The sequence below is a fragment of the Dipodomys merriami genome, unplaced genomic scaffold, assembly GCF_024711535.1.
Source record: "Dipodomys merriami isolate MVZ:Mamm:240054 unplaced genomic scaffold, mDipMer1.0.p SCAF_2346, whole genome shotgun sequence".
NCBI lineage: Eukaryota > Metazoa > Chordata > Mammalia > Rodentia > Heteromyidae > Dipodomys > Dipodomys merriami.
In genome coordinates this window covers 18,460-28,033 of record NW_027203767.1, presented here as the reverse complement: position 1 = coordinate 28,033, position 9,574 = coordinate 18,460, and the positions used below count along the sequence as shown (strand labels likewise).

Here is a 9,574-nt window from a genome sequence, read left to right as displayed (position 1 = left end):
TTTAAATGTCTTCAGTCTTAAGAGAGGATGTTTATATTTTTTTTGATGTTACTTACTCAACCAAGGTGTTGCTGTAATGTAAACTTATTGATATTTTCCTACCTTTGTATTCATTTCCTTGGGGAAAATCTCCATTCTTAAAATGCACTCTTATTTCATTCTTAAAGCTTTTAAGTGTTGCTTTCTACCTTTGTTTTTAGGAATTGTTTGCTATGGCTTTAAGTTAAGGTCTATTTTGTATCTTATTCCATATAAATAGCTAGCTATTCCAAATAGCTATTTATTGAATAGTCTAATGTCAAATCTCAGGATTCTACATAGGCTTGTTCTCAGTTCTCTACCCTATGTAATACTTTTTCTTCAGCTGTAATACCAGATTGTCTTGATTACTAGGCTTTAGTATAACAAATCCTCATTTTGAGTTATGGTGTGTCCCCAAAATTGTTCTTTCATATTCTTTGTGTCTTTTGATCTTTAGAAATCCTTCCTCTCCTCTGTTAGTGGGGACCAAACACCGAGTCTCTTGCATTTAAGGCAAGCACTCTACCACTCAGCAACTCAACTCATAACTTTGAGGAACAACAGTCACTGGGTCCAGGTGAGGTTTGGGGAAGTTTCCCTCTATAAGTAGGAACTCTTGACTTAGGGTCCTTGGTCACAGAATAAAAATTTGCAGAGTAGTCACCATGGTAAGAAAACTTGGCAATGTTTTATTGAGTTAGCAAGCAAACAAACAGATAAGCAGATAAACAGAAAGACAGAGGCACACTCAGAGTGTGAGTGCTCTTAACGGTAGACGCAAAGAGCTCTTTGACATCAGGGGCATTTATATAATAAAAGCAAGTCCTGTCATAAAGCCATATATATAGGTGTTTATCTTTGCTCTTAATCACTCTGGGGTTACACCATCTGAGTTCTTGGTTATTTGGTGATTCAGTCTTTAGTGTATTTCTTTTTATCGGGGGGAGGGTCCAGTCATGGGGCCTGAACTCTGGGCCTGGCCGCGGTCCCTCAGATCTTCAGCTCAAGGCTAGTGTTCTACCACTTGAGCCCCAGCGCCACTTCTGGCTTTTTTCTTTTTTCTTATGTGGTGTTGAGTAATCGAACCCATGGCCTCATGCATGCAAGGCAAGCACTCTAACACTGAGCCACCTTCGCAGCCCCTTTAGTGTATTTCTTACAGGAAAGAATGCATATATTTTTGCCATAGAACAGATGCTTATCCTTAAGATGATGAACGCACCCTGAGTTAGAAGCAAAGAAGATAGTGCATGTATGTTTCTAAATGTATTGTTTCTATCAGAGTTCCTAGATGTCATTTTCCAGGTCTCATTTTTCCTAAGCTATCCAGCCTGAAACTATAAAAAGTCCTGATAAGACTTCTCAGAAAATTGCATTCAATTTATAGATTGATTTGATAGAAAACAATACATTCTTTAGATATTGAGTATTCCCATGAATGATTTTTTTTTGGGTCCGGTCATGGGGCCTGAACTCTGGGCCTGGGCACTGTCCCTCAGCTCTTCAGCTCAAGGCTAGTGCTCTGCCACTTGAGCCACAGAGCTACTTCTGGCTTTTTTCTTTTTGTTTATGTGGTGCTGGGCAATCGAACCCAGGGCCTCAAGCATGCAAGACAAGCGCTCTACCACTGAGCCACCTTCTCAGCCCCCCATGCATGATTTTGACATAGCTGTATTTAGCTGTTTTTCAGTTATTTTTAATAATTAATGTTTGTTACATAGTATTATATATCTTTTGTAGGATATGCTTCTTGGTGTGTTTATGTTCGTTTGGTTTGGTTTGAACAACATGGGGAATTGAACTGGTGTATGGGAGGAAAGCATTCTACCACCTAAGCCACAATATAGCCATGTTAGTAACTATTGAAGCTACTTAAAATAATCATCCATCTTATAATTTGTTATTTTTACCTTTTTTTCATCCTGGGGTACTTGGTATAGGAGTCTGGTTTTTTTGTTTTGTGTGTGTGTGTGTGTGTGTGTGTGTGTGTGTGTGTGTGTGTGTGTGTGTGTGTATGCACATGCATTCATATAAGTGTATATGTGCCAATACTGGGGCTTGAATCCTCTTAACTTTTTCCAGCCAAGGTTAGCATTTACCATTTGAGCATGTATGCACCTTCAGTGTGGCTTTTCTGGTTAAATCCTACTCAGGAGGATACAAATGGCAGTTCAAAGCCAGCCTGGGCAGAAAAGTCCAGTAGTCCTATGAACTACTTTGAAAAACTACTATGAAAAACCTGGAAGTGGTACTATGGCTCAAAAATAGTGCTCAAGCTTTGAATTGAAGCCCTCAATCCTTAGGGCCAGCACATACAAAAATTAATGAACTTTGAATTGTCTAACCATGATGTATTTACACCATGATCTACAGATCTCAGCCTCTCAAGTAGGTAGCATTGTAGGTGTGATCCTGTAGTAATAATAAGTCATTTATTATTGTTACTAATGGATATTTTTTAAAGACATAAGTGTATGCTAGTGGCTCAAGTCTGTAATCCTAGCCAGTCAAGAGGCTGAAGTTTAAGAATCTTTGTTCAAAGCTGACCCAAGGGAGAAAAATCTATGTGGCTTATCTCCAATTAACAATCAAAAAGTTGGAAACACAGCTGTAGCTTTAGTGGCATAGTAGTAACCTTAAGCAAAAATGCTTAGGGACAGTGCCCAGACCCCGAGTTCAAGTCCTAGAATCAGCCTCCAAAATTAAAATAAATAGAACACAAAATAACTCCAGGTATGGCTAGTGATAGTATGCCTAGTTTGCATGAAATTCTGAATTTGATTGCCACCAGCAAGAAAAATACACAAACCAAGAAAAAATGTTTCCAAAGTCAGAGGGAATTTTTTACTGATCCTTACTAACAGACAATTTTTTTCTTACACAATTTCATTTAGAACGTTAGCCCAAGGCAGGTGCTAGTGGCTTGGCTCATGCCTGTAATATTAACTACTCAGGAACTTGAGAATTGAGGATAGTGGTTCTTGAGACTCTTCAATAAGCTACTCAAAAATAAGTGGAAGTGACCCTATGGCTCAAGTGATAGAGAGCTAGCCTTGAGCTCAAAGAAGCACAGGTACAGGGGCCAGGCCCAAAGTTCAAGCTTCATGGACAACAAAAATAAAAATAAAAATAAAAAGCCAAACAATAACTCCAGTAGAAGAGAAATGATTATGCAATGACTACTTTAGCAAGAATGCATTTCTCAGTTTAGAATGAGGTTTCACTTTGTATAACCTTATAAATATAAGATAATTAAATTTCAAGTAATTATTTAACTTCACTATCCACTAAGTTGGAGTGTTGAGCTATATGTTAAATAACAGTGAGTTATAGAAACATGAAAGACGAACTTGAGGCAATGATAAGGGGAGTTGAAGAAATCAATGTTGTTTTGAGAGCAACTCAGGTTGAAGCTGACCACCTAGGTAGGTCTTCAGGAGACTAAGGCTGTTTCTCATTTCTAAGATCCCTCTCCTTGGCTGGGCCCCTCCCATTGAGTTTAATCAAAGATTAGGTTAGGTGTGGGGAAAAGCAGCAGCTTGTATTGAAGGTTTTAAAAAAAATAAACCCTCTTTTTTGTGTTTAAATGTAGGAACTAGAGAAGTCGTTGGTTCACAGGACTCTGCATTTGAAAGAACTTCCAACTATGAAGGCCAACCTGAGCCACATATTCCAGAGAAGGACATGATGTTGGCACAGGAACAGATAGAATATTTGCAGAAGAATTTTATGTGGTGCTTAATTTATTAAGCCTTTCTTGTTTATGTTTGATGTAACCTGCTAGTAATAGATGTGAAATGAGTAAAGGATCTGTTGGCCACCTAAATTTGTTACTTCAGCAAAAGTATATCTGATCATGCTAAACCTTAGGTTTCTAAGAGGAAGAAAAAGATGTAAGTCCTTCAAGATGCTAACAAAACTGAATTCACAATCCATTAATTGGAGGGAAGGGCACTTTTTGTTGGCAATTTTAAATATCCAATTGCATTTTTCCATGCAGGTGACTATCAGCAAAGAGGAGATTGAAGGGGGCTCAGAAGGTGGCTCAGTGGTATAGTACTTGCTTCAGATGCATGAGTCCGAGGGTTCAATTCCTCACAGACACATAAACAGAAAAAGCCAAAAACTGGCACTGTGGCTCAAGTGGTAGAGCGCTAGCCTTGAACTGAAGAATTGAAGGACAGTACCCAGGGTCAGAGTTCCAGCCCCACAACCGACAAAAAGAAAACTAAAAGAGGAGATTGAAGACACTCAGTTCATGGATCCTGTTGAATGAAGACTATAAGGAGCTGTGTGGATAGCTGGTACTGATGGAAAACAGTTCTACAGACAGCAGACAGCAGTATCATTGAAGAAAGGGTTGAGAAGTTTCAGAAGGTGAACCAGCAGTATGAAGGCAGGTGTAGTTACGACATCCTTCTCAATGCTGAGAATCTCATGCTATAGGTATGTTTTGTACAAGAGTTGAAGAGACTTTCGAACTACTTTTCATCTTTCTGAGGGAAAAGAGAAGATTGCTGAGAGATGAGAGGGGTGAGCCACTCATGGCTAAGCATATATTGAGAACAGGTGTTTTTCTGGGTTGGCAAGTCTGATAAGAGGAGGGGCTTATGTCTCTTGAAGTATCTTGGTGTCTCAGACCAGTGAAGGAGTCTAGTTATTATTGCCCAAGGGCAGAAGTCATCCCGAGTAAAGTTGGTGATTTCATGTGGTCACTAGGCCTCAGATGTAATGTAGCTTAGTAATATAACAGGAGTGATGTTCTTTGAGTTATTTGAAACTGAGTTATATTCTCTTGGGACTCCCAAGTAAATTACAATAGAAGCTACCCATGAGAGACATGAGAGAGACTGTTGCATTAAAAAGTAAGAACTAGATTTTGAATTTGATTATTGAGCTTTTCTTGACTTTCTAGACTTTCCTTTTGAAATTGCATTAACTCATTTGTACAATGAGAATTTTTCAATTACAAAAATCTTTAAAGAGCACCCTTATGTTTGTGGCTAAGGAAGAAATGGTTCTTTCCATTTTTTTTTTTTTAGTCATGCAACTTGAACTCTGGGCCTGGGCATAGTCGCTGAGCAATTCAGCTCAAGAGTAGAACTGTACCACTTGAGACACAGTGCTACTTCCTGCATTTTCTATTTATGTTGAGAATGGAAGCCAGAGCCTCAAAAATAATTTATCCTGTAATTGTTTCATTTTTGGTTATTATTAATGTTTTTTCATTGTGAAAATTCCATACAGAGGGGTTACAATTACATGAGCAAGGTAATGAATACATTTCTTATCAAGCATTGTTACCTCCTCCTTTGTATCCCCTTACCATCTCTGCCCTCCCATTTCCCTTCCCCCCATTCCAACCCCCCACCAATATTGTAAAGTTCATTTTTCGACATAAGGTCTTGTACATCTCATTGTTGCAATGGGTCCACTTGTATCCCTATTTAAACAATTTCTTTTTTCCCTTCCACACCCCAAATTATAACAACAAAAAATATAGTGAAAAGAGGGGTTATAACGAGAGGGAGGGACATACAAAGCAACAAAGAAATCATCTTATAAATATGTTAGAAACAATCGCAAGAAAGAAAAATTATTTCACTAGTTCTCTAGGTGTTGATTTCGCCTAACATCAACTTTTTTGAACTTTTCCGCTTGACTCATACATATACTAGATATTGCAAATAAGGGAAACCATGGGACCTATGCTTCTTTGGGCCTGGCTTACTTCACTGAATATAATTTTTTCCAAGTTTTTCCATTTCCTAACAAATGGGGCAATGTCATTCTTTCTGATGGAGGCATAGAATTCCATTGTGTACATATACCACATTTTCTTGATCCATTCATCTACTGAGGGGCATCTGGGTTGGTTCCATATCTTAGCTATGGTAAATAATGCTGCAATAAATATTGTTGTGCTGGTAGCTTTAGTGTGGTCTTGTTTGTAAACATTTGGGTAAATGCCCAAAAGTGGGATTGCTGGGTCATAGGGGAGTTCTATGTGAAGTCTTTTGAGGAACCTCCATACTGCTTTCCAAAGTGGTTGAACAAGTTTACATTCCCACCAACAATGAAGTAAGGTTCCTTTCTGTATACATCCCCTACAGCATCTGTTGTTGTTAGAGTTCTTGATTTTTGCCGTTCTAACTGGGGTGAGGTGATATCTGAATGTTGTTTGAATTTGCATTTCTTTTATGGCTAGGGATGTTGAACATTTCTTCATGTGTCTTTTGGCCATCCTTCCTTCTTCTTCAGAGAAGTTTCTCTTTAAGTCTTTCTCCCACTTATTTATTGAGCAGTTGTTTCTTTGAGGATTTGTTGTTGGGGGATTTAATTTTTTGAGTTCCAAGTATATTTTAGATATGAGACCCTTGTCCGTTGTATAGCTAGTAAAGATCTTCTCCCAATCTGTGGGCTTTCTATTGATCTTGCTAGCTATGTCATTTGCCCTGCAGAAGCTCTGCAACTTTATGCAATACCATTTGTCCAACCTTTCTTTGATTTGTTGTGTTTCCGGGTCTCTATTCAAAAAATTTCGGCCTTCTGTGGGGTCAGAAAATACATACAAAAAATATTCTCAAACCACAATGAGAGCTTTGTTTGTAAAATGGGAAATCCATCCATAATAAATGAGCAATATGTACTGCCATCCAGGCCTGTTCATGAATTTGGGTGTACAAAGAGGATCTTCGTTTAACAGTATCTGTGTGATGATGTATTTGTTCTTGCTAGAATGCTGTTTAACTGGTAGAAGTCCTATGTTTTCACTAGGGATATTAATAATCATTAAATAAGGCTATGTAAATAATTATTGTTTTTATCTGTTTATCTCTACTGTCTTTCCCATCAAATACCGTAATAAGGGGATTATTTATATAGTGCTAACAAATCAGAGTCTGAAGATAGGCACATCTCTTACATATATTTGCCAAAGAGAGCAAAAAGAATTTGCAGAATTAGAGAGCCTTCTGTACCTACATCATTTTCCATATACCTCATTGTATATATTGAGCAATTTAAAAGCTGCCTTTAGTAGTACTGTGAATACTCAATTTTAATAAACATTAAGTTGTCTTCTTAAAAAAAAAAAAATTTCGACCTGAGCCAAGGAGACCTAGGGTTTCTCCTATTCCATCCTGTAATGTTTTCAGAGTATCTGCTTTGACTTCAAGGTCTTTGATCCATTTGGAGTTGATTCTGGTGCAGGGTGATATATAAGGATCTAGCTTTAGTTTTCTACATGTAGTTAACCAATTTTGCCAGCACCATTTACTGAAGAGGCTGTCTTTCTTCCCTTCTATTGTTTTAGCTCCCTTATCGAAGATCAGATGGCTATAGGTCTGTAGGTTCATTTCTGGGTTTTCAATTCTATTCCATTGGTCCTGAGGTCTGTTCTTATGCCAATACCAAGCTGTTTTGATTACTATGGCTTTATAGTAGAGTTTGAAATTTGGTATTGATATTCCTCCAGCAGTGTTCTTTCCGTTGAGGAGCGTTTCTGCTATTCAGGGTCTTTTATTGTTCTATATGAATTTTTGGATTGCCTCTGCTATTTCCTTGAAGAATGAGGTTGGAATTTTGATAGGTATTGCGTTGAATTTGTAGATAGCCTTGGGAAGTATTGCCATTTTCACGATGTTAATCTTGCCAATCCAGGAGCATGGGAGGTTTTGCCATTTTTTAAGTTCTGTGTTGATTTCCTTTTTTAAGATTTTAAAGTTTTCATCATAGAGGTCTCTCACTTCTTTAGTTAAGTTAATTCCTAGGTATTTTATTTTTTGTGGGGCTATTACAAATGGAGTTGCTTTCCTAATTTCAGCCACACGTTTCTCCTTGTTGACATACAGAAAAGCCATTGATTTTGGGGGGTTAATTTTATAACCTGCTACATTGCCAAAGTTTTGAATCAGCTTGAGTAATTTGGGAGTGGAGTCTATGGGATTCTTTAAATACAAGATCATGTCATCTGCAAAGAGGGAGAGTTTTATTTCTTCTTTCCCTATTTGGATCCCCTTTATGTCTGCATCTTGTCTTATTGCTGTAGCTAGGCATTCTATTACTAGATTGAAGAGAAGTGGAGAGAGTGGGCATCCTTGTCTTGTTCCTGAGTTAAGACAAAATGGCTTTAGTTTTCACCATTGAGTATAATGCTGGCTGTAGGTTTGTCATATATAGCCTTTATTGTATTGAGGAATGTTCCATGGATTCCTAATTTTTCCAAAACCTTCATCATAAAGGGGTGTTGGATCTTGTCGAATGCTTTTTCTGCATCTATTGAGATAACCATGTGGTTCTTATGCTTGCTCCTGTTGATGTGATGAATAATATTAATTGATTTGCGTATATTGAACTAGCTTTGCATCGCTGAAATGATTCCTGTTTGATCGTGGTGTATGATTTTTTGGATGAGTTGTTGAAGTCGATTGGCCAAAATTTTGTTGAGAAGTTTTGCATCAATGTTCATCAAAGAAATGGGTCTATAGTTCTCTTTCTTTGATGAGTCCCTGCCTGGTTTTGGGATGAGGGTTATGATGGCTTCATAGAATGTGTTGGGTAGTGAGCTTTCTCTTTCAATTTCATTGAAGAGTTGGAGGAGTATTGGTGTGAGCTCTGCTTTGAAGGCCTTGTAAAATTCCGCTGTAAAACCATCTGGTCCTGGACTTTTCTTAACTGGGAGATCTCTTATTGCTGTTTCTATTTCAATGCTTGATATGGGCCTGTTAAGATAGTTTAACTCATCTTGGTTTAGTTTTAGCATGTCAATATTTGCTAGGAAAAGGTCCATTTCTGTCAAGTTCTCAAACTTATTAGCATAAAGTTTTGAGAAGTATTCCCTTATAATGTTCTTAATCTTGGTTGTTTCCGTGGTGATGTTTCCATTCTCATCTCTGAGTTTATTAATTTGGGTGTGTTCTCTTCTTTTTCTGATAAGATTTGCTAAGGGTCTGTCAATTTTGTTAAGTTTTTCGAAGAACCAACTCTTTGTTTTGTTGATTCTTTCTACAGTTTTTTTGGATTCTAATTCATTTAATTCTGATTTAATTTTGATTATTTCTTTCCATCTACTGGATTGGGGTTTATCTTGCTGTTCTTTTTCAAGGAGGTTTAGATGTGTCATTAAATTGTTAGTTTCAGATCTCTCCAATTTGTTGATGTAGGAGCTCAGAGCTATAAACTTGCCTCTGAGTACTGCCTTTGCTGTGTCCCAGAGGAGCTGGTAATTTGTGTGTTCATTTTTGTTGAATAGCATGAACATTTGAATTTCCTTTCTAATCTCTTCCATGACCCACTCATGATTCAGCAGTTTGTTGTTCAGCCTCCGTGTGATGCTGGACTTTCTTTGGTGGATTTTGGTGTAGAGTTCTAATTTTATTCCATTGTGGTCAGAGAGGATGCAAGGTATAACTTCAATGTTTCTGAATTTAGACAAGTTTGCTTTGTGGCGTAAAATATGGTCTATTTTAGAAAACGTTCCATGTGCTGCTGAGAAAAACGTGTATTCTGATGCTGCTGGGGGAAATGTTTGGTAGATTTCTGTTAAGTCTTG

At 37.7% G+C, this 9,574-nt stretch overlaps 1 long non-coding RNA gene across 1 annotated transcript; it reads left to right on the top strand.

Annotated features, from left to right (window-relative positions):
- Nucleotides 1-565: 565 nt before the first annotated feature.
- LOC138835393 (uncharacterized) lies at nt 566-4,099 on the top strand. Its single transcript, XR_011374577.1, has 3 exons — nt 566-598; nt 3,614-3,914; nt 4,022-4,099. It is a non-coding gene; the product is annotated as an uncharacterized lncRNA (long non-coding RNA).
- The last annotated feature ends 5,475 nt before the right edge of the window (nt 4,100-9,574 follow it).